At 47.0% G+C, this 26,699-nt stretch overlaps 1 protein-coding gene across 1 annotated transcript in view; it reads right to left on the reverse strand.

Moving 5' to 3' along the window:
- KIF9 (kinesin family member 9) overlaps positions 1-26,699 on the reverse strand; it is an 818,529-nt gene that overhangs the window by 595,400 nt on the left and 196,430 nt on the right. The gene's annotated exons all lie outside the window — the stretch shown is intronic.

The raw sequence follows: 26,699 nt of genomic DNA on the forward strand, positions 1-26,699 counted from the left end.
AGTTGCAGGCGATGGAGTTGGTATGCCGGGATGCCGACATACAGGGCGTTCGCTTAGTCGATGCGGGAGGTGATGAGAGCCATAATGACAAGGACGAGAGCTTCCTTAGTAAGGAATCTGCAGATTTTGCGGATTCTGTGGAGGTGGAAAAAGCAGGAGGAAACTACTGCATTGATTTGGGGCTTAAGCGATAGGTCGCTGCAGATGATTACTCTGAGGCTCTTTACAGAGTTAACTGGGTTGGGAGTGGAGCCTAATGAAGACGCCAGAAGCTGGGATTCCAGGGGTTGATGGAACCTCCGACTAAAACCAGCTCGGTTTTATCGGGGTTGAGTTTGAGTTGACTGTGGTACATCCATTCACTGATAAAGGTCATGGTGGTTTGGAAGTCAGTGATGGAAGTGTCAGAGGAGTCAATGTTAAAAACCAGCTGGAGGTTGTCAGCATAATTGAAGATAGTGACAGGGTTGTTGCATATATAAATTAAAAAGAAGGGGCGAGAGGGCCGAGCCCTGGGGAACCCCACAGGTGAGGCTGTTTTTTTTTGCCGAGAAATTATTTAGGCGCACAGCCTGAGAGCGCCCGTCAAGGAAGGAGATGATCCATTTTAGGGCCATGCCCTGGATGCCGGTGTTGCCGACACGGTCGATCAGGAGTTTGAGGTTCCGTGAATTCTGAACCCGATTTATAAAGGTCATGGTTTCATTACGAATTTGATAGTAGCGAACCGTAACCAGTGAGTGCGGCAAGTACGAGTGATTTCGCCATGTTAGACCGATGGATTCACTATGTATTTAGGGATTTCGTTCCGAACCCTTGGGTTCCATGTGCATGGCAGCCATTTCGTGGTTGCCCTCACATAGGCCGATGACTACGGCCGAACGAGTCTTTAGTACAGGTACATGTTAACTGACTCCTGAATGACCTGAGTGAACTGACCCCGTTGCCTGAAGCTAACCTTGCTAAGCCAGGTCCCTGCCCGGTAGCTGATCGAGATTAAGGATCAAAGAACAGGACATTGTTGAGTTTGGTATGCACATACACACCCCTTATCCTACTTCTCATCTGTTTCTGTTCCTTCTTTTATGGCCTATTTATGGTTTGGGTTGTGGTCCTTTATTATGGGTTTGTCCGGCCTGTTCGAGAAAGAATGTTGGACTTTCTCGTGTAATTGATGGTGGGCTGGACAACTGAAAATGGGTTTGTCGTCATGTGATACCTTTTGCAATGTTACCTATATTGTAACTAGTGGGTGTTTGTCCGGAATGTGATTTCTTAGCATAAAAGACTATGTCTCGCAATACGAAAACTAAGCAGTCTCTGACGAACCAACCCGTGTTGTACTTCGTAGACTTTTGTTCCTGGTTGCAGCCAATAAATTTGATCTTTGACGTCACCGAGAAGTATCCCGTGTCTCTGTATTCTAAGACAGGTGAACCCGAAGACTTTGGGCGTGCCCCTGGCGCCACTGGGTTCTAAAACCCGGTTCTTCAGTTGGCGCCCAACGTGGGGCGACTTCAGTGGTACCGGTCCAAGCCTGAAGATCGTGAGGAGCTTCGTGAGGAAATTCTGGAAGACGGCCTCCACTTCATCGACCCCTGCATGTCAAACGTGGACTGAAGGTTTTTGCTGCTAGGCTTCCCGCTTTCCGACGGCTACGAAGGACTGCTGCCCTGACTCTCGCCCTGTCTTGGACCCTTCGTGATGATTTGTATGGCGAGACGATAGACGGTCTTCTGGTGTCGTGATCGATACTTCAGTTAAGTATAAGTGGGTCGCTCCCAGTCCTTAGTTTTGGGTTTCCTTCGGGATCTTTGATTTGGAACTTGCAAGTGCCAAAGCCGAGGGGCTCGTATATTTGCGAGACTATCGTTATTGGTAATCCCTTGAAGTTTGAAGCTAGATTAGTGAGCGAAGATGCCTGGTCTTAGCAAACTTGGAAAGATATTTTGTTGTAGTTGTAACACGGATTCCCGATTGGAGGACTCGTGTCCGATACCTCCGGTTGGAACTCAGACTTATGAGCTCTATTCTAAACACGGCGTGGGCCCTATTACATTTAATGAAGTATGGGTCCGATACACTAGGAAAGACGGTGTCTTAAAATGGTCCCAACATGGTAGTTATGACACAGAGATTTTAGATAATTTGGAAGTTAAACTATTTAAGAAGAAAGCCCGGCCGGCGATGTTTGACTCTTTCCGCCTCTGGCGTAAGGAAGCCAAACAGAAAGCGATTAAACAAGCTAAAAGAGATAAAAGGGAGAACCGTATATCGATAATGCAAGCTGCTAGGCAGTTTAAAGATAATGAAGAAGATGAAGCGAGTGAATTGTTGCATAGGCAACATAAAATGGACATCGATAAATGCTATCCAGCTTTGTCACCTCTTCTACAAGGTGCAACGAAGGACCCTGAAAAGGATCCTTTGATGCCACATTTGTTGATTTCACCACCCCCTTATGTGCAGAGTGCTACGGCACCTCCACAACCTCCAGCTGTTCAGCCTCTTGTTGTTGCGCAGCCGCCAGCTCCTCTTCAGCTGGTCCCTCCTCCTCTGGTGCAGCCTTCTCTAGGGCCGCCGACTTTGCTATCAGTTCCGCTTCAAACTCCTACGACTTTTTCTCCTGTACTTGCTACTTCTTCTGCTTCTACTCCTATGTTTGTTTAATCTCAGTCTGCTTTGTCTCCTGTCCTTCTGACAACTTCTCCTTCTGTTCGACAGAGAATGATTAGTACTGTTACTGGTCTTTTGTCTCCTTTCTTTGGGTCATTGAATGTGACCCCTGTTTCAGCGCGTAAACAGTTGCATAGCCAGTTTCCTGGTCCCGAAGAGCGGGCAGTGTTGGATCATTTGGCTCGTAAATGGGTTACTAATTCTTTGAGATATGATTTGGATTCTGTTATGGATGTCTGCCGTCAATGGGAAGCACCGAAGCAGAGATATGTCTTTGATATCATGTGTACTTTCCTCCGTGAGGAATGGGAAGATGGTGAGTTGAGTCAGACCCCATTGGAGTTGTTTAATGTAAAGTCCGAGTTTGCGAAAGGGACGATAGTGGGTTCTGATGTTGAGAAAGCAGTTGCAACACTACTTACGTTTAGGAATATGTTTCCTTCTCAGTCGTTGTTTGAGCCTGATCCTTCTGTTAGGAGGAAAATGAGACAGTATCCAATGAGAGAAGTTCCTCCGGTATGGAAAGAAGCAGTACCTGCTGGTGCGAATAATAATCCTCCAGCTGTAGAAGCTCATTTTCAGCGTGTTTGGGTACATGTTCTTTGGAAGAGAGCTGAAGTTTTGGCCCTTAAGCAGACTCTACCTGACCCTCGCAAGAATCCTGCAGGGTATTACAAAGAGTTGTCACAGACAGCTGACGCATGCATTATGAATTTAGCTGATATAGACATGTTGTTTGGTAATGTGGTTCCTCAAACTTTGTGAGGAAAGATTCATCATGTGGATCATGCGCAAGAGTTAAGTGACACGTGGGCTAACATTACAGCTGCAGATGGTCTTCAAGGTGGTGGAGCTAAACCTGAGGCTTTAGTTGCGGAACTCCCCGGTAGGATTATTAATTATATGAAGACGTTAATACCTGCTATGCGAGTGAATTGGGATAAGTTGTCTGCATGATGCAAGCAGAAGAAAGATGAGAGTGTGTCTGATTTCTTCACTAGGTTTGAAGATACGTTTATCGATCACAGTGGTCAAGATATGAGTACGGAAGGTGGCCAAAGGTTGTTTGTAGATAAGTTTGTTCATAATTTACTTCCCGAGTTATGTAATAATTTGAAGGATTCAGAGAGTTCATGGGCTGTTTCTTCGTCGGCCCAGATATTGGCTAGTGCACAATATTACGAGAATAGGGATGAGGATGAGAAAGAGAAAGCAGAGAAAAAGAGCAAAGATTTAAAGACGAAGGTTCTTTTGCAACAGGCGTATCCGCCTCGTTATAATCAGCATGAGTTTCAGCAACCTCAGCAGATTCAGAGAGGTTCACAAAGGTCCGAGTCTTTTCAGCAGCGTGTTCCTGTAGGCCCTAATCAGTGTGCATATTGTAAAGAAGAAGGGCACTTCAAGAGTAGTTGGCCAGTTCTGCTACAGCGTACGAATGGTGTGTCTGGTGTGAGAGGTCGAGTTGTTCAGCAAGCTCCTAGAGGTAGAGGACATGGTGTATTCCCCCAGAATACACGTTCCTTTCCTCCACAGAATTCTTTGAATTGCTTTGATCAACAGAATGTTGCGTCTGGTCAGTCGACTCAGTACTATGCTGACGATTACTATGTTGAGAGTGAGAATGCTGACGGTAATGATTGCTAGGACAGCCATAGACAAAGAGAGGGAGTAGTGTCAGTTCCAGTAGATCAGAGTGGACCTTATGTTGAAGTGATTACATTAGGTGTGTCAGAGCCTTTTCTGTTGGATACTGGTGCAGCGAACAGTTCTATCAAGCACTCTAAACTCCCTGGCGCACCTTTGACTGGATTGACGAATGTTTCGGTAGGTTTTTCTGGCGCCTCAGTTCGTAATCCAGTTTCTAGTCCTTTATCTCTTTCTGTTGGACCTTGTGAATTGGAAGCACCCCTCATTCTGACAACAGGTTGTGGTGAGAATTTGTTGGGATTGGATTTGTTGAAGAGATTGTATGCAACATTACATTGTTCTCCTTCAGGAGTACATCTTACATTGGGTAAGAGAGTGATCTCTCCGATGTAATTGTCTAAAGATCGGCTTCCATTGGAATTGGGTTCTCTCCCTGATCCCTGATACTCTTTGGGCAACTGGTCCTAATGACGTGGGTCTTTTGGAGATTCCACCATACGTTGTGACGCTGAAAGCGAATGCTAGATTGCCACGTATTCCCCAATATAGGATTTTTAGTGATGGTGAAAGAGCACTTTTAGCGATCATCTATGATCTAATTGAGAAAGGTGTGATAGAAGAGACGAGAGGTAATGTGTGCAATAGTCCGGTTTTTGCCTGTCCTGAAACGTACTGATTCTTCTCAGTCGCCTGTGTATAGGTTTGTGATTGATCTTCGAGAAGTGAACACGATTGTTGTGCCACAGTTTTCTGTAGTTCCGGATATTACTGCTTTGCTGACTATGATTCCTGCTTCAGCTGCTTGGTTTTCGGTGATTGATCTGAAGAATGCTTTCTTCAGTATCCTGATTGCCAAGGAGAGTAGAGATGTTTTTGGTTTCTCTTTAGGAGGCCGAAGCTTCCGGTTTAAGCGCGCTCCTCAAGGCTATTGTGAAAGTCCATCCATCTATAGTCAGGCTTTGAAAACACAGCTTGATACGATTGTTTTACCTGATGGTGCTGCTCTTATTCAGTATGTCGATGATTTGTTAATTGCTGCTGATGATGAGGAGACTTGTAAAGGAGCTACTCTTTCTTTGTTGCGACATTTGTCTGACCTTCATCACAAAGTGTCACCTTCGAAGTTGCAGTATTGTTGACAAGAAGTGACCTACTTAGGTCATCTCTTATCGAAGGAGGGAAGAAGGTTGACCCCAGAACGAATTCAAGCGATTGCGAAAATGAATGTGCCAACTACACAGAGAGAAGTACGTGCTTTCTTGGTTATTACCTCGTACTGTAGACAGTGGATTCCAAACTTTTCATTACTTGCGAAGCCGTTGTTAGCACTTACTCTTAAGGATACTCCGAATCCTCTTCCTTGGTCTGACGGATGTCAGAAGAGTTTTTCTGAATTGCGTAATGCATTGTGTTCGGCTCCGGTGTTGGGTACCCCCGACTACAGCAAGCCTTTTACGCTTTATGTCCACGAGAGAGAGGGATGTGCATTGTCAGTCCTGACACAGCAGTTTGGTGATAAACAGCGTCCATGTGCATATTTCTCGTCGACTTTGGATCCGGTAGCTAGAGCGTTGCCGAGTTGTTTGAGAGCTACAGAGGCAGCGGCTGTTTCTATTCGACATTCTTCTGGTTTGGTGATGGATAATATGTTGATTGTGATGGTTCCACATGCAGTGGATACTTTATTAAACAGGACTAAAACACAGCACTTGACTAGTGCTCAATTGTCAGGTTACGAGTTGACACTTTTGGCGAGTCATGTGCATATAAAGCGATGCAACACGTTGAATCCAGCTATGTTGTTGCCGATTTGTGTAGAGACAGATGCTCAGGAACATCATGATTGCTTTCTTAGGACAGAGGAAGAAACAAAGGGTAGAATTGATTTGAAAGATACTCCCCTTGCGAAGTGTGATGGTACCTTATGGGTAGATGCTTCATGCTTTAAGCTTCCGAATGGTGATATGACTGCAGCATATGGGGTTACGACTTTGCATACGATTGTTGAAGCTGCACGTATCCCACAAAATTCAGCTCAAGCAGCAGATTTGATTGCACTGACAAGAGCGTGCGTGTTGTCGAAAGGAAAGAGAGTGACTGTGTATACCGATAGCCAGTATGCTTTTGGTGAGGCCCATAGTTTTGGGCGTTTATGGAAGGAACGTGGGTTCCTCACGTCTCATGGTACAAAGATCCAGCATGGTCAGTTGGTGAATGAGCTTCTTGAGTCACTCACGTTGCCGACGCAAGTTGCGATCGTGAAATGCAGTGCACATAAGAAGGTTACCGATGACGTTGGTCGTGGTAATGCGTTGGCGGATGAAGTTGCGAAAGAAGCGGCGAAAGATGTGACGAGTCGAATATATGTTGCGGGTCCAGCGAGATGGGTTCCAGATAGAGGAATGTATGCGGATACAATAGAGAGTGTAAAGTCAATTCAGGCTGAAGCTACGGAGAAAGAATTGAATGTATGGAGAGAGAGTACGGGAAAATTGGATTCGACTGGGTGTTGGATTGAGTTGTCGGAACATCAGTGATGGTTATTACCTGATGCGTATGTGCTTGCAGTGGTTACGATGGCGCATGGAATGGCTCACATTAGTGCGAAAGGGATTTGTAAATTGTTTGCTCCAGTATGGCAGAATGCTGGAATTCCTAAGTGTGCGGAGAATCTGGTTAAAAATTGTATGGTTTGTCTGATGTATAATCCTGGCAAGGGAACTCCAACTCCAGCTGGTCACTTTGCACCTCCGACGTATCCGTTCGAGGTGCTGCAATTGGATTTTATACACATGGTGAGATGTAATAACTTAAACTACGTCCTTGTAGTTGTTTGTGCCTTTTCAAGATGGGTAGAAGCTTACCCCTTGAAAGATAATACTGCCTTGTCCACAGCCAAAGCCCTACTCAAGGAATTCTTCCCTAGATTTGGATTGCCAAGGATGGTGTGGAGTGATAATGGAAGTGAATTCGTGGGTCAAGTTATGAAGAGAGTGTGTGAAGGTTTGGGCATTAGGCAGAAATTTCATGCTGCAAATCACCCCCAATCAGCTGGTTTGGTCGAATGCTACAATGGCACTCTGAAGCTGAAGTTAGCCAAGATTCAGGCGAGCTCTGGTCTCCAATGGCCCGATGCTTTGGCATTGGCACTTTTGTCAACTAGAACTACAGTGCATTCTCAAGTGGGTCTTAGTCCCTATGAAATAGTTTTTGGTCGCCCGGCTAATGTATGGGGAGTGCCGAGGCCGACAAAGTTTAGCGAGATCGAACATCCTGTGCTGATTGACTAATTATATGATTTGACGGCTAAATTGCATGTCTTACACCAACAGGTTCACAACACACTTCCACAAGCATCTGAAGATCCAAGACACGCCATTGATCCTGGTTCCTGGGTTTTGGTGCGAAACTTTCAGCCGATGAAGAACGATCAGCCCCGCTGGACTGGACCATTCCAGGTCCTTCTGTCGACGCGTACCGCAGTGAGAGTTCACGGCAAGAAGAACTGGATCCACGGCGTACATTGTAAGAGGGTCTCTTTGCCTCTACCGTACGGCCAGTGGGTCCAGGAGGGTGTTGGCAATTCAGAGACTGAGACTGTGCCACGATTCGTTCCATTTAGTGATGTGCGTTTGATTGGGACAAGCTCTGAGCGCGAGTACAACGATATTTTGCTAGCAGTGAGGAATGAATGGTAAATAATTTTCGGTACTTCAGTTGGCAACTCCACCGGGACTTCGCGTTGGGGTCGTCCCTCTGTATTACAGACGACAACCGGGACATTGAAAGGGGTGCTCCCGATCGGGGGGGGGTTGCAGAATAGACCAACGAGAATTCGGGGTTTGCTCCACTCTCCCGATCCCGAGAACCTCAGCTGCTAGTGGCCCCACGCCGGAGTCCTTCGGGTGAGACCTGAGAACCAGCCACGTTGGCCTTATCAAGAGTTGGCAGTGAAGAACGTGCAATCAGACCTGTGTGCACCAGGTGAGTGTTTTGTCTCGTTTTGTGTTGGATTGCTGTTTCAAATTCCAGATCTGGTACTTGGCATTTGGTGACCTATGGTCACGGAGAACCTCTGAATAGAGGGTTTGACGGGGCAACGTTGAAATTGCACGTGCAGATGCCTCTGGTTTGATTTGTGTGGAAACACTGGAGATAGAGACTATACGCCTTTTGTGGGAACTGCGGTTCTCGCTCGGCCGGACTGTTCTCGGGAACGCCGACAGTTGAGATTGGGTAGCACTCGGACAGATCTGGAGCGGTGCTTGCAAAAGCGGGCTTAGCCAGCATAGTTCGCGAGGTGAACCATGAATACTGTCGGATGGCCTGTAGGTTGGTCTGTGGTTTAGAAACCTGTGTAGCTATCTCCAGGCAGTCTAAGGACAAGACTGTTGTCGGAAGGTGTTCTTTGCAGCTTTGGATATTTGGATAAAGGGTTCTCCATAGGTGGGAGTCGACGGGCTCCACCTTCTGTTTGCAAGATATTGGTATTTTCGTTTTGTCGTTTATAAAACCTCTGTGTTTTGTTTTATGTCCAATTGAAGGTTTATTTTGCAACGTGAGTATGACTTTGAATGAAAACATGGCCATGAGTATGAGAGAGTTGTGATTAATGAAATTTGATCTTGCTATTTTTTTGTGAAAAATAATCTTCAATTCCTTTTCAGCTCGAGTAGAATAGAGAAAGGGAAATGCTGTGCCTGAGTAAATTATGCTTTGGCTGTGTTCACCGAGAGAGTGTGAGGTTAGATGAAAGTCAGCCAGCCCCTCCGGAAGGAACACCCAGTCAAGATATGTATTGCAAGCACGGTATTGGCCCCCTTCTTTTTAATTCCTTGTGGCTTAGGTATACGAAGGATAATGTGGAACTACAGTGGCCGAAAACCGGATCTTTTGATGAGAAAAAGATTCAGTATTTACAAGAGCGTCTCTTTGCTAAACGCAGCCGACAGGCTATGTTTGACACCCTTAACAAATGGCAGAAAGAGGCAAAGAGAAGGCGTATTCGGTCAGAAAAACTCCTCAAGATACAGCAAGGGCAAACTATAACACAGAAAGCTATTGCGCATGACAAGAATAGAACAGAAAAGAGTATTGAGAATGAGGATAGACGGTTTAGGCTGCAAGTGGATAAGAGCTATGTAACGTGAAATGAAGCTGAAGATGAGATAGAGGATCTGCTAGACAAAAGACCTCCCACACCATATGCCCCGCAGCGCATATATCCCGCGGTCCCTGTTCAAACGGCGGCTGCACCGCAAGCATCCGCACCAGAGGAACGAGGCTCTGGCACCCCTAGACGTGATGCTGGCGTTCCATCCCCCTCTACAGGGGACCTGGCCACTCTTGTCCCTGATTCCAGGCACTCTAACATCCCCTCGCACGCAATTAAGCATCCCGAGTCCCGTATGGGCGTCTCAATCGGCCAGCACCACACCCGGTATGTCGGAACAGACTCCAAGAGGGGAATCCGAAGGGTTGGATGGTAAACGACTATTCACTAGATCATCTGTGGCATATGGTGAGAAGGAAGTATTAGCAGATCAGGACGTCAGATGGATGCGGAGTGACGTGTATACTGTGGCTGACATATGGAGTACGGTAAAAGATTTAGAACCGGTAATGCAGCAACACGTGTTATTCCAGATGTCTAATTCCCTCATTGGGTCTTGGGAGGTCAGCTTCAATAACGGGAGCGCTCCTCAGATACTGTATGATATTCAAGACTGGACCCATAGATTTAATCTGACACCAGAGGAAGTATACAAAAACGTAGTCACCCTGGTCCAATATCGAGGCAGATTGTTCTTAAAGAGCCCTCTGTGGACTTCACAGCATCCCATGCGAGAGGTACATCCCATTTATCATCCCAAAGTTCCCAAACGAAGCGATGATATCCAACAGATCACACGGGCACGGATAGACGCCCATACACTCCATGGAAAAGAAGTGAGGTCCTTACTCTGAAATCCCAACTGCCCGACCCCCGAAAGAATCCTACCGCCTACTATAAAGAACTGACCGAAGCTGCGGCATCTGCCGTCATGACATTAGCAGATGTCGAGCTATTCTTTGGGTTACTTGTGCCTGTTGATATATGGCGACAGGTGCACGACTCTGATCACGCTGAACTAGGGGGGACATGGGATGAGTTAAGAGGGTGGGATCGAGATCGCAAACCGGGAGACAAACCTAAGGGTGAAATAACATCTTTGCCAGCAAAAATTATAGCCTTTATGCACACTTTGATACCGCCGAGGAAGGTCGACAGGATTTGGCTACGGAAGGTGGAACTAGGTTGTTCATGAACAGGTTTGTTACGAACTTGGCTCCGGAAATTTCTACATGATTACAGGCGGCAGAAAGTACCTGGACTACCTCCACCCCCTCGGTAATTTTGAGCATGGCACAGTACTATGAACATAGGGAGAACGAGAGTAAGGAGAAGGTGGAGAAGAAGGCCAAAGACCTTAAAACACGGGTATTGCTTCAGCAGGTAGTCCGGGGACAAGCAGGAGGGAGAGGAGTCAGAGGGCCCATGTCCAGAGGGGCGGGTGCAGGCCGAGGCACGGGCGGGGCTCCGACTGTGGGTTTAAACCAGTGTTCCTATTGTAGAGAGGAGGGGCATTGGAAAGCACAGTGTCCGTTGTAGCTTGCCCAGAACGGAGCAGTCTGAGGGCGAGGACGAGGCGGCCCCGACCAGAGTGATATGCGCAGAGAAGAAGGATCAGGCAAGTCTGAGCGAAATCATTTCGATAACCACCAAGGCAAGCAGTACTATCATGACGATTACGAATACGAAGATCAAGATTCATACATACAAGCATAGGACAGCCAGGGACAGAGTAGGGGCCAAGTGTCGATCCCGGTCAATCAAAAGGGACCTTATGTAAAAGGGTAAGTGATGGGGACTTCTGAGAATTTCCTAATTGACACGGGATCAATGAATAGTTCTGTTGCTCGATCACTGGTTCCAGGGCAAAATAATGTCTCAGTGGGGTTCTCGGGAGTCCCAGTTGTCAGTCCCATCTCCAAACATCTCCCCTTCTCGATCGGTCCCGCCACTATTGACACTCCTCTTTTGCTGACCTCACATTGTGGGGAGAACCTGCTAGGCTTGGATATGTTAAAGAAACTGAACGTGACAATACATTGCTCTGCTGACGGGGTTTATTTAACAATACAACCCTACGCGGACCGCATGAAACAATGTTTTGCTAAAAATTAACCCCTTCCCCCAGAGTTTGATGGCATCCCCGCAACTCTTTGGGCGACAGGGGATGCTGATGTGGGTAAGTTGGATATTCCCCCGGTTAACATTACACTGAAACAAGGCGCGAAAATGCAGCGCATCCCGCAGTACAAAATAGCACCAGCGGGAGAACGGGCTTTGCTGTCCATTATTCAAGATCTGATCGACAAAGGGGTGGTGGAAGAAACGGCTGCTAATATTTGCAATAGCCCGATTCTCCCGATTTTGAAAAGGAATTCTGATTCTGGTGAACAGGGCCATGGCGCTGCTTACCGTTTTGTGATCGACCTTAGAGCTGTTAACAAAATTGTGGTACCACAGTATCCCGTGGTGACAGACATCACCACAATCCTCACGATGATTCCGCCGACTGCCCAGTACTTTTCGGTCATAGACCTGAAAAACGCCTTCTTCAGCATCCCTATCCATCCTAATAGCAGACAGATCTTCGGATTCTCGTTATCTGGACGAAGCTTCCGCTTCTGTTGCGCACCTCAAGGCTATACTGAAAGTCCGAGCATATATAGCCAAGCCCTTAAGGCTTTACTAGATGATCTGGACTTGCCGGAAGGCAATGTCCTTTTGCAATATGTGGATGACTTGCTCATTGCCTCGGACACGGAAGATGGCTGCAAAACAGCCACTGTTAAATTGTTACACCATTTGGCTGCTAAAGGGAACAAAGTATCCCTGTCTAAATTCCAATACTGTCGACAGGAGGTGACCTACCTTGGTCATCTACTATCGAAGGAGGGTAGACGACTAACACCTGAACGTATTACTACTATTTCTAAAATGTCTGTTCCTTGCACGCAGCGCGAAGTTCGCGCTTTTCTTGGCATTGCCTCTTACTGTCGCCAATGGATGCCTAATTTTTCTCTTCTTGCTAAACCTCTGTTGCATCTGACCACTAAGGAAGTGCATGAATCCCTCCCCTGGACGGATGAATGTCAGCACTCTTTTGACTCTTTAAAAACTGCTTTATGTTCTGCCCCTGTCTTGGGCACTCCTGACTAACGTAAACCTTTTGTACTGTACGTGCATGAGGTCGACGGTTGCTCACTTTCGGTGTTGACGCAAGACTTTGGTGGTAAGCAAAGACCTTGTGCTTATCTGTCAGCCACACTGGACAATGTCGCCAGAGCACGTCCTAGCTATCTGAGGGCCACAGCAGCTGTTGCAGTGGCAATCCGGCAGTCAGAAGGACTTGTCCTAAATTCCAATCTGACAGTGATGGTGCCGCATGCTGTGGACACATTACTAAACAAAACGAAGACACAGCATCTTACAAGTGCACGCCTCACTGGATATGAACTGACGTTGTTTGCACCACATATCACGATCACTCGATGTGCAACACTAAACCCTGCTACATTGTTACCACTCCCTCCGAGTGAATCTGCCAATGACACACATGATTGCATTTATCGCACCGAAGAAGAAACTAAGGGCAGGATTGACCTTACTGACACTCCTCTATCTGACCCTCAAGGGGAGTTATATGTGGATGGGTCCTGTTTTAAACTAACAGATGGAACAACAACAGCTGCTTATGCAATTACGACTTTGAAGACAGTAGTCGAAACATTCTGAGTACCTCACCGATCAGCCCAAGCTGCTGAACTTATGGCCTTACTGCGAGCCTGTGAATTAAGTGAGGGACTCGAAGTCAATATCTACACAGACAGTCAATATGCCTTTGGCGTGGCCCATAGCTTTGGGCGGCTGTGGAGGGAGCGGGGCTTCCTTACTTCCCATGGTCAGAAAATACAGAATGGTCCCCTGGTTTTGCGGCTGCTAGACGCCCTCACCCTGCCCAAGAAATTAGCCATCATCAAATGCAGTGCGCACAAAGCAATAGTGGATGAGGTGGGAGAGGGAAACGCTTTCGCAGATCAGGTGGCCAAACAGACAGCACACTCCCCAATGTCAACTATGTTTGTGAACTCCTCCGCAAGATGGGTGGAGGAATCTGAACTGTTTGATAACACCATGGAAAGTGTGAGAGTATTACAGAAGGAAGCTACCCCCGCAGAATTAGAGAAATGGGAAAAGGAGGTAGGAAGACTGGATGAAAACAATTGTTGGGTTGATCTGACAGAAAAGCAAAGATGGTTACTGCCAATGCACTAGTACAGGCCGTTGTGACTATGGTGCACGGTCCTGCACACATAGGAGCAAAAGGTATCTGCGGGCTCCTGGACCCAGTTTGGAACAACCCTAATATCCAAAGGACGGCTGTCCGGTTGGTCCAATACTGCATGGTCTGTTTGCAACACAATCCGGGGAAGGGAGAAAGTGTCCTGAGTGGAAATTTTGCACCCCCAATGCTGCCTTTTGAGGTACTCCAAATGGATTACATTCATATGGAGCGTGTCAACAACTTGAAATACGTCCTGGTGGTGGTTTGCGCTTTTAGCAAATGGGTTGAGGCCTACCCTACTAAGGAAAACACTGCAATGGCCACAGCGAAGGCCCTTCTCAAAGAGTTTGTACCCAGCTTTGGTTTGCCCTGATTGATCTGGTCGGACAATGGGGGGCACTTCCATGGGGCCCTCGTCAAGCATATCTGTGAGGGCCTACAGATTAAACAAAAATTCCATGCTGCCGGACATCCACAATCAGCAGGGCTTGTGGAGAAATATAATGGTATCCTCTAGCTCAAAATGGCCAAGATTCAGGAAAGCACAGGGTTGAAATGGCCTGACACCTTGCCTTTAGCCCTTATGTCACTACGCGTTACCCCACACTCCCGATCTGGCCTCTCTCCGTATGAGATAATATTTGGCAGACCCGCGAATGTATGGGGGGTACCCAGGCCACAATCCTTTTCCGACATTGAATATCCTATGTTGATCGATTACCTATATGCTTTGACTAAAGATCTTCGTTCTATTCATCAGCAGGTAGCCTCCGTACTGCAGCCTCTGCCAGAGGGCCCCGGACATCGACTACAACCCGGCCAGTGGGTTCTAGTCAAGAAGTTTGAACGTGACACCAGTTTGGCTCCAAGGTAGTCCGAGCCACGGCAGATTCTGCTTGCCACCTGGACGGCGGTTAAAGTGGATGGGAGAAAACATTGGATCCATGTCTCCCATCTGAAGAAGCTGCCACTTCCACTTCCCTATGATCAGCAACGCCCAGGGGGAATTCTGACACAGCAAACAGAGAGCTGCTGCATTTGTACCCTTCTCCGATGCCTGTGAGATTGAGCAAAGGCTAGAGGAGGGAGTGACGAGATCAGGTGAATTGGTCTCTGCTGAATCTGCAATTGCTTTGAATCCTGTTATAAGTACCCCGGCTAGCGAAAGTTCTCGTGCTCGAAAAGTACCTGCAGTACTATTTTCTGATCAGGAAGTTCCGGGTCATGTGCGGTAAAACCTGTGGCCAAGGAAAACAAATAACGGTGCCGCAGACCCCAACGCTAGGAGATAAGGAAAGACTCGATTGAATAGATAGGGTTTGCTAGTTTGTTGGTCTGAGGTGCTAAGCGAGACACTGGACTGAACACGTTGAGAGCTGGAACTTTGATCACTGTGCTCTGTTCAGAAAGAAGACCAGCTATTGTGAACGGCCAGGTTACGCAACTGGATAACGTCTGACCACCACTCTTTTGGTTGCTTGAGATGAACGATAGGAGTCTACCTGTGAGACTCTGACGGACACAGGAAGAAGAACCCTCTGGCAGGACGGACTGCTAGGCCGGAGCTTATTTTTGGACTTTTAGCTAGGTATGTACCCTTTTGGCCGTATTGTCTTAGAAGAAGAATTTCCAATTGCACCACGACACGTACCATTCTATGAGCCTATGTTTTCCACATGGACCACGAGGGTCAAAGTAGCATTTGTAGTGGTTATAGCTGTTATAATTGCTGTGTTTATGGGCTTGTTTGTATACCTAGAACATCAATACCCTTTGCAGAATTTTCTACCGTCCACTGCTGCCCCATCTGAGCATTTGCTGTACACTTTAGCACCCCACAAAGAACGACATCGCCAGACTTATGCTAAAAATGTATTTGTTGAAATGCTTCATCAGACACACAGTGTTACCAACACTACTGATTGCTGGGTTTGTGGGCTTCTGCCATCCGTGGTGCACAATCATGATCTGTTTCTCTCACTATCCTTGTCCTATCTAGGAAGCTGTGAGGCCTGGTTCAAACTGGTTTTCGCCATATAAAGTCACTGGGGTGATAATCGCAGAGATTACGATATAAATGAATACAATATGATTTTAGCATATATTGACAAGCATGGGGGTTTTGACCGAAAAGGAAATGGGGGACGGGGGTCAATAGACCCACAGGCATGCATGAACAGGTATATGGTGGCTAGGAACGATACTTGGTTGCAGGAAGAACTTTATGATTTTAGCCATTTCACTGCTTCTCAATATTTCCAGCTTTTTGTTGCACGAAATGTTACAAGTGACCATATTGCACCCATTCCTATTTTGAATGTTTCTTCCGAATTTTGTGTGCAAGGAATAGGCCGTGTACGGGTTGGAGACAGTATCTGCAATTATACCTATCGTATGAAGAAACGCATTAGCCCCCCGTTAATTACGCCACCCAATGTGTATTTTGTCTGTGGAGAAAATGCATACACCTGGTTACCACGTAATTGGGCTGGGCACTGTTATTTGTCCTTCCTATACCCACCTGTATACATAGCACCATCTGATTATCACAGGACACACCAGCTACACCCTGTAAGCACAGCACCCACCGCAGTACCCAATAGACAACGTAGGCAGCTTGTCAAGTCCGAAGTCGATCAGACCGACACCTCTTTGCAACAATTCACGGATTTTAGCAAAGGTTTAGTGCCATTCTGGGGACCCATATTTAATAGCAGAGAAATAAGGAGATTGTCCAGGATAGTGGAAAACGTCATTAACATAATTACTGACATCCTAGCCAACTTAACTGTTGAGCTTCAGGCGACCAGGCTTGTTGCGCTCCAAAACCGTATGGTTTTGGACGTTTTCTTGGCTGATCGAGGCGGAGCATGCCGCGTGATCGGCAGCTCTTGCTGCGTATATATTCCAGACTCCGCCCCCTCCGTTCATCTAGCCATTCAAAAGCTGCATCGCATTGCCTCTGAAATGCATACTGATAATGGGTCCTGGTCACTGTCGGGTTGGTTCTGGGGGCTCCTGTCCACCTGGGGATGGAAGTTGTTATTGATTTTGGGCGGGGCAGACGGTATTATCTTAACCTGCTGCATCCTGATACAATGTGGCCTGGCCTGTTGCTCCTATTGTGCCTCCCGAGTCACAACACTGTGCGTGCCTACCTCAGTCCCCGCCAAACTTCAAATGCTGCAGAAAGAGATTCATGAATTGATGGCCATTAATGAGGATATTTTTAGAGACTAAAGCCTGCCTTCGTATTTAGCTACACCACGCTAAAAGGAGGGTTTGAGGAACCGGAATCGATTTTTCGTTATGCAACACTTATAATCGATACCTTGTGATTAGCATGATGTATTTAAATAATTTAGCATACGCACGCAAACATTAGCATAGATTCACATTGCAGTATTTTAGATTTTCAGCTTGCACAGCTTTTTGCATTTTACACTCAATTGACTCGACCAATGCCATTTTGCGGCCTCGCTCGAAGTCTTACATGAGCAGACCCCATTCATTCCCTGCACCAAAGTCGTTCTCCTGAGAAATAACCCAACTGTTGCAGAACTGCTGTTTCAGCTCGTTAGGCCCGTCAAGGTTGTAGGTAGCAGGAGAAGGCCTGATAAGCACATTCCGGGAGGGGTGCGGGGAGGACTGTCTCGGAGCTGGCAGAAGGTAGTTACCCATCCGACCTTACTAATCTAGGATGAGCTAAACCAAGAGCGCTTTGTGTGCCATATATGGCTTTTCCTTTTTCTGTACCAACCTGTACCAACTTGTATTTTTCCATCTTGGGCCATGATTCTGCAAATGCAACTGTATATATGTGATGTCCTGACAGTGTGCCAGCAGTCTTCTTGGCGGACCTCTTGGGGTTAGGTCGCAAGGAGCTCCTCTGGCAGAGTTTGTTTGTTATAATAAATGCTTGGACCTTCTACACTGCCAACTGACTGATTATTGGTAATGGGAATGGGATTGGTTGTGAATATAACTATAATTGGGAGGTGGTAAATAATTTTCGGTACTTCAGTAGCTGTGTCTCCTTCTTTGAGACTGGACACTACTGAGCCTGAGTTGTTGTTTCGTGATCAGACATTGCCTGGTAAAGCCCGCTATAATTTACGACCGAGAGTCGATGGACAAATAAAGTGATTTCTTTCTATTTTTTAAACTACGCTTTCTCTCATCCGAAAAGCTGTTTTGACCTATTTTTCTTTTTCGAACCGCCATCCGGGTTCAGCTGTAGGGTCGCCGTATAAAGCCTTGGAGTGTACAGCCTTGTAGACACAAGGTCGACGGTTCTGGTTTGTTCTAGGGCGTTCCCTGGACTTACAGACGTACATCTAAGCAGAAGAGAACCACCTGCCGCGAACAGCACGGTTAGAGGATGGAGTTTTTTGAGATCGAGAGAGCTGTTGTGGAAATGAACTTTAAGACGAGACTGTGTAAATTAATGAGTAGCAAATGCCTTTTGATAATGTGTCTTTTTTTGCTACTTAGCATGACTATGTTTTTGGTGGGATATATTGTTCTTTCTTTCCAAGTGACGTTTGCACCCACCACACAATCTATGTCTTTCCTACTATTTCTCCGCATTCTTTTCATCCTTTGCCTGAACATGAATCTATTAGAAGATCAGAATTCATTAATAAGTCCTTTGTGCAACTTCTGCATCAGCATCAGTTAGTAGTGAACACCACTAATTGCTGGGTGTGTGGTCTTATGCCTCATACTACGGATAAGGGTATTCCTTATTTGGTCCTGCCATTCAGCTATAATGGATCTGTGTGGGCATATAGGACAATGTTTGTTTATGCCCATGAAGTCTACCCCTGCGTTCTATGAAAGATAGTCCGAGTAATAGTGCTCTAGTGAAGGAAATAGTGGATATGATTAGAGGAATCAATTCCTATGAGACTATTCCCAAAGATGAGACACTAGCTTATATTGGATGGAACGTGACTGGATACGGTGTTAGTCTGAGTGAAAAGCAGCGAGGGAAAAGGTCATCCCTGATTTGGATCGTACCCCATCGTGGTCATTTTTGTCTTCAAGGTAATGGCAAGAATCCGAGAGCTCAGTTAGGGAAGAGTGTTTGCACTGAGACGTATGCTTTTGCGTCCCAGACTTCCCCACCGTTTTGAGCAGCTAAGGGTACGTATTTTGTTTGCTATGATAGAGCATATACATGGTTGCCTCCTGATTTTTCGGGAACATGTTATGTTTTGATTCTGTTGCCCCCTACGTATACTGCAGCGGCAGATTACCATAGAACGAGAATAGTTAGAGGTGTCTTCAGTAAGGAAGATACTGCAGGACAAGAATTGGGAGATTTTCTTAAGGGTTTCCTGACGTTTTGGGGACCTATGGTTAACAGTAGGAACATACGGCAATTGACGAGAGTGGTTGAGTCCACCATAGTTGAGACTGCCGGTGCCCTTAGTAACTTGACTGCTGAGCTCCAATCGGATCGTCTTATGACGTTGCAGAATCGAGTTGCGTTAGATGTCATACTTGCAGATAGAGGAGGGGTATGCGAATTGATTCAATCGAGCTGCTGCGTTTTCATTCCAGACAATGCTCCGACAGTGTACCAGGCCATTTCCAAGCTACATAAGATCTCCGAGTCTGTACATGTGGACGAAGGAGATTGGTCGTTGATGGGATGGTTTTGGGGATTGTTAATCACTTGGGGATGGAAGATTCTGATGATCATTGGGATGGCTTTAGCTATTCTTTTCCTGTTCTGTCTTTGTGTACAGTGTGCTCCTGCTATATGTGGACTTTGTGCTACCACATGTGTGAGGAGACCTGTCCCGAGAGAGTTACTAAGTAATAGGATTATGCTCCAGCAACATCTTGATGATCTGATGAATATAGACCTGGATTCAGATTGACGTGAGTTTAGGTTAAATGCCTATGTAAGGGCAAAAGGAGGGTCTGAGGTTCCGTGAATTCTGAACCCGATTTATGAAGGTCATGGTTTCGTTACGAATTTGATAGTAGCGAACCGTAACCAGGGAGTGCGGCAAGTACGAGTGATTTCGCCATGTTAGACCGATGGATTCACTATGTATTTAGGGATTTCGTTCCGAACCCTTGGGTTCCATTTTGTGCATGGCAGCCATTTTGTGGTTGCCCTCACATAGGCCGATGACTACGGCCGAACAAGTCTTTAGTACACGTACATGTTAACTGACTCCTGAATGACCCGAGTTAACTGACCCCGTTGCCTGAAGTTAACCTTGCTAAGCCAGTTCCCTGCCCGGTAGCTGATCGAGATTAAGGATCAAAGAACAGGACATTGTTGAGTTTGGTATGCACATACACACCCCTTATCCTACTTCTCATCTGTTTCTGTTCCTTCTTTAATGGCCTATTTATGGTATGGGTTGTGGTCCTTTATTATGGGTTTGTCCGGCCTGTTCGAGAAAGAATGTTGGACTTTCTCGTGTAATTGATGGTGGGCTGGACAACTGAAAAGTGGGTTTGTCGTCATGTGATACCTTTTGCAATGTTACCTATGATAGGACAAATTGTAACTAGTGGGTGTTTGTCCGGAATGTGATTTTTTAGCATAAAAGACGATGTCTCGCAATACGAAAATTGAGCAGTCTCTAACGAACCTACCCGTGTTGTACTTGGTAGACTTCTGTTCCTGGTTGCAGCCAATAAATTTGATCTTTGACGTCACCGAGAAGTATCCCGTGTCTCTGTATTCTAAGACAGGTGAACCCGAAGACTTTAGGCGTGCCCCTGGCGCCGCTGGGTTCTAAAACCCGGTTCTTCAAGTTCATGATCGACCGTGTCAAACGCCGCTGAGAGATCCAGGAGCACCAGGGCCCGAGAGATGTTATTGTCAGCTCCATTCCTGAGTTCATCCATCACTGCCAGAATGACGGATTCTGTGGAGTGGGCGGGCCTAAAGCACTCTTGCCGGGGATCAAGGAATTGCGTATGCTCAATGAATGAACTGAGGCAGTTTGTGACATGGGCCTCCAGGATTTTACTGAGGTAGGGGAGCAAAGAAATGGGACGAAAATTGCTTAGCACCGCAGGATCTGCATTGGGCTTTTTCAGTATGGGGACGACTGTAGCGCATTTAAAGATGTATGGGACGACACCTGTTTTAAGAGAGATATTGAGGAGCGACAGCGGCGGGTCCAGGCAGGTGGTAAAGGCCTCTTTTAGGATATGGGGGGAGCCGGATTCCACTCTGTTTAGGAGTGTCAGAAATTCTTCTCTGGAGATCAGAGGAATGAGGACGAGCGTGGAAGGGTTTTTACAACTAGCAGGGAGGGTGGAGGGGGAAGTGGGGGTAGGGATATTATTTTTGATTTTGATAGAGCAAATTTATAGAGTTGCATAGTATTTGTGAGGGTATAGATTTTTGGGTGACCCTATCAGGTTGGGCAAGCTCGTTTACAATCGAAAAGATGTCCTTGGCCTTCGTAGAAGAGTTCGTGATTTTTTGGGAGAAATAGGCCGTTTTAGCCTTAACAATGGACACTTTGTAACTTTTTTGTAAGGCGACATATGCCGCTCTCTCCTCCGGAGCATAGGCTCTGCACCAACGGTGTTCTGCCTGCCTAAGTGCTAATTTTTCCTTTTTTAGGGCATCAGAGAACCAGCGTTGGGCATCATGGTGGCGTTTGAGGGAGATTTTTCTCAAAGGGGCTACCTTGTTGCTGGCTGCTTCTAGCCAGCTGTCGAGACTAGAAGCTTGAAGGGAGATGGGGGCCTGTACTTCTTCTTGTGGGAGGGTAGCATTTAGAATAGCATGGAATTTGTCTAAGTTAGCTCGTTTCCAGTTCCTAGCCAAAAGATTGCTGATAGGGGGTGGCATGGTAAAGGGAGTATCAGTTATGTTAAAGGAGATACGATGGTGATCAGACCATGTACAGGGAGAGACTAGGGGTGGAGTGATTACTAGGTTAGAGGTCCAGACTTGGTCTAAGGTATGCCCTTTAATGTGGGTGAGCTTGTGCACGTGTTGGAAAAAATTCATGCCCTGTAGACAGTCCGTGAACTCAACCGAAGCGAGGCTCTCATGTGAGTCAGCAGGCCAGTAGTTAAAGTCGCCAAGGATAATAATCCTGGCATGATTGATGACTAATTGTGAGATGAGTTCGCCAAAGAGTTGTGGGAACAGAGGCATGTGGTCCGGGCGGCGATAAAAGAGAGCACAAATGAAGGAGGACTTGGGGGAGTCGAATTTTAGAATAAGACTGTCGACATTGGGTAAAGAGCTGGTTTGAAGGGAGGTAAATTTGTGTTTGTGTTGAATGATGGCTGCCACTCCACCTCTAGGCTTACCCGATGCCCTATTAGCATGGAGTATGTAGAAGCCCATAGGTATTGCTGCCAGAATATCGGGGTTGGAGTCGGCCGTAAGCCATGTTTCTGACAGAAGTAAAATGTCGGGTTTGTCTGAATCCAGCATTTGAAAAACATCAAGCTGGTGCTTTACCATCGAGCGAGTGTTTAAATAAACGATGGCCATAGGGCTTGAGGCCTGGGAGCAGGGGGTGGTAGGTGCCGGCAGTCCCAAAGGAGTGCTACACGGGGAGTGAAGGTCGGGGGATATGTGATTGAGATGCAGAATTCCTTCTGCTTTTAAGATGGCCCTGATATTGAGGCTGATGGACCAGTTGCCCTGTAATTTTTGGAGCTCGCAGGAGGTATAGGAGGTACGATGGGCATAGTGACTGGCCCCTGGTCCCGGACGGTTGGAGACGGGCGCAGACGGGCTTGCCTTTGGCGCGCCTTCGGTGCGCCGCCCGCACGCCCGCTGCGTACATCCGCTGCGCGTTCTGGGTAAGTGCCTGTTTTTGTGTTCCCATGATACTGAGGAGGGTGTGGTCAAAGGAGGCATGGCAGAGGGGGCGTGCCACTCTCCACTGGTCCTCCCTCCACAACAAAGAGCATCAGCTGCGGTGGAACGGGGCCGGAGCGGGAGGCGAGGGTAAAGAGGCTAGCAAGGACACAAGTAAAAACCGCTTCCTAGTAAGTCAAGAAGTAAGTTATTATTTTAAAACATTGCACAGAGTGCTGGCACAACCAAACAGTACACGCGACTCGCAGCACTTCAGCCACGCGTCCCTGGGCTGGGTCTTAAGTAGCATTCAGTTACAATTGGAGGCGTGTCACTCTCCACTAGTCCGCCCTCCACAACAAACAGCACCAGCTGCGGTGGAACGGGGCCGGAGCGGGAGGCGAGGGCAAAGAGGCGAGCAAGGACACAAGTAAAAACTGCTTCCTAGTAAGTCAAGAAGTAAGTTATTATTTTAAAAATTGCACAGAGTGCTGGCACAACCAAACAGTACACGCGACTCGCAGCACTTCAGCCGCGCGTCCCTGGGCTGGGTCTTAAGTAGCATTCAGTTACAATTTAGGGCGTGTCACTCTCCACTGGTCTGCCCTCCACAACAAACAGCACCAGCTGCGGTGGAACGGGGCCGGAGCGGGAGGCGAGGGCAAAGAGGGGAGCAAGGACACAAGTAAAAACTGCTTCCTAGTAAGTCAAGAAGTAAGTTATTATTTTAAAAAATTGCACAGAGCGCTGGCGCAACCAAACAGTACACGCGACTCGCAGCACTTTAGGCTCTGCCTCCTTTCTCAACCATTTAGCAAACGCAACTCCTGACACACTACTGGTTGGGGGGTGTTGCTCCCTTGACTGCTGAGGGTCATTGGGGGCCAAGAACCCCTTATTGTTGCCACCAGTTGGTCCCACACAGCAGGATTGCTGAGACCTCGTTGAAGGTGCTGCACCTTTTTCAACCGCTATACAAACGCACCTCCTGGGGCACTACTGGTTAGGGAATGAAGTACCCTTGCCTCCTGAGGGTCGTTGAGAGCCAAGAACTGGCCCACTACTCTTGAGGGATGATGCCTAGCAGTGAGCATGCCGGTAAACTCCGCTCCATTGGTGGTTGGCTGATTTTTTTATGAACTCTGTGTTCAAAGCGGAGCGCGGGGTGACAAAACTCAACAAACTTCGCCAGATACACACTCACAAACCCATGGACACACTCATATATCCACCTACAGCCCCACTCACGCACTCTCACACCCACTTACACACCCACTCAGACACTCATACACCCACTGAGACAATCATGCACCCACTCACACACTCAGTGTGAAAGATTAGAGGTTACCCTTAGGAAAAGAATTTTTTAAAAACCTAGCAAATTCACTTAAAAACAAGGTTTCAAGGGATTTTATAGTTAGGAAATAGAATTTTTAAAAATTTACAAATTCACTGAAAAAAACAAAGGTTACAGGGATCTTATAGTTAGGCTCAGATTTCACTTGTACAACACCAGTGAAATCTAGCAGTTATCGTTACCTGAGCTAACTATAACGTATGTCGTATGTCCCCACAATGCACTACTTATGACCTCACATATTACATCACTCATGACATGGTCAGTGACATCACTGATGACATCATCCACAGAACCACTCACACACCCACTCAGACCGGCATTCAATCGCTCATGCACCCACTCATATACCCACACAACCATTCACACACCCGTTCACAGACCCATACAAGTACTTACACAACCACTCATGTATCTATAGAGCTACTCACACACAAACACACACACGCACTCATAGAGCCTGACCACACATCCAGCTCTCATCCACTCACACAGCCACACGCTCACCCATGCAGCTACTGACATACCTAGTTATTTACCTATACAGCCACTCAAACACCCACCCATACAGCCTCTCAACAGAGCCACTCACTCACCCATACAACCACTCATGCACTCATTCACACACCCACACAACCACTTACATACCCACTCACACATCCATAAAGCCAATCACACAGCCACTCCGTCACCCACACAGTCAATCCCATAGACACTCACTCTTTCATACAGCCACTCACACACCCATTCAATTAACCAAACACTCACTCAAACAGCCACTCACTCACCCATACAGCCATTCAGACATGCACTCACTCACCCATACAGTCATTCACATACCCAGCCATACAGCCACTAACACTGCCACTCACTCATCCATCCATACAGCCACTGACACACCCACTCACTCACCAATACTGCCACTCACACAGCCACTAAGCCACCCACACACCTACACAGACGACCCACTTTTACACCCATACAGCCACTTACACACCTGTACAGTCACTCAGACACTCACTCACACTTGGATACACACAGTCACATAGCAACTCCCAAAAATGATATTTAAAAAGGATTCACTCATTAGTAGTACACAAAGTATACTAATTTAACTTTTGTGGTATGTAGGTATATACATTTAACACACAAAAACATTTAGAAAACACTCAGAATCACTAGATGATGTCATCAGTGATTTCACTGACCATGTCATTAGTGATGTAATATGTGAGGTCATAAGCAGTGCACTGCATCACTCATAACATAGCTAGTGACATCACTAAAGACATGACTGATGACATCTCAAAGACATCACTTATGACACCATTCACAAAACCACTCACACACCCACACGACCACTCATACACTCACTCACTCACCCATACAACTACTCACACAGATACTCACTGATCCATAGAGCCACTCACATAACCACTCACTCACCCATACAGCCACTCACTTCCCATACACCTACTCAAACAGCCCCTCACTCACTCATACAGTCACTCACACAGCCACTCACTCACTCATACAGCTACTCACACACCCACTTATTCACCCACACAACCCCTCAAACACCCAGTCACTCACTCACACAGCCTCTCAACACAGCCGCACACTCACCCATACAAGCACTCAAACACCCATGCAAGTACTCACACGTGCACTCACTCAACCTTACAGCCACTCAGATAGACACTCACTCTCCAATACAGCCGATCACACAACCAATCAGTTAACAAAATACCCACTCAAACGGCCACTCAGTCAGGTGTGGTGCAGTGGCCAGAGCAGTTTGATCCCCGGTGCTGGCGGCAGCTCAGCTCAGCATCATATGACTCTGGGCAATAGCTCACTTAATTTCCCCGACAACCCTTAGAGGTGATAAGTCACGCTTTACTAATCTGGAATTATTCATTATTATTGGTATATAGCTACTTACACATACAGTCACTCACCCATACATTCATTCACAGAGCCACTTAGTCACAATACAGTCACTCACAGACCCATACAGCCACACATGGTGGCCCACCGCCCTCGGCACCCCGACCCCCACAGACCACGCTAGGAACCTCTGCATCACACTCGACTCCTTCCTCTCCATGAACCGTCAGATCAACACCATCGCCTCCAGCTGCTTCAACACTCTCTGCATCCTCCATAAGACCTTCAAACGAGTTGCCCTCGAGTCAAGGAAGACAGACACCCATGCACTCATCACTAGCAGGTTGGACTACGGAAACACCCTTTACTGCCGGCATAAACAAGTCTCTACTCTGCAAGCTCCAGACGAAACAGCACACCTCCGCCAGACTAGTCCTCAGTATCCCCGACACAAGCACATGAGTCAACACCTACGAAAGTTGCATTTGGCTACCCGTCGAGAAGAGAGTCACCCACAAGATACTCACCTACACCTACAAATGCCTACACAACACCAGACCCCAATACCTAAATGACAGAATCACCCTCCACGTTCCCAAAAGGAACCTCAGATCCGCCCACCTCGTCCTCGCTGAAACCCTTTGCTTCCACAGAGCCAAAGAAGGGGAAAGACCCTTCTCCCACATCGCATCCAAGACCTGGAAAAAGCTCCTGATCGATATCAGACGTACCCTGTCCTTGAACACTTTCAGGAAGGCTCTCAAGACCTGGCTCTTTGGCTGAACGCAACTGCTGACCCCTCCCCCCAGCGCCTTGAGACCCTTGCAGGTGAGTAGCACCCTTACAATTCCCTGATTGATTGATTGACTCACAAGGCAACTCACTCACTTATACAACCACTCTTACACCCACTCACTCACCAATA

The sequence above is a fragment of the Lissotriton vulgaris genome, chromosome 10, assembly GCF_964263255.1.
Source record: "Lissotriton vulgaris chromosome 10, aLisVul1.2, whole genome shotgun sequence".
Taxonomy (NCBI): Eukaryota; Metazoa; Chordata; class Amphibia; order Caudata; family Salamandridae; genus Lissotriton; species Lissotriton vulgaris.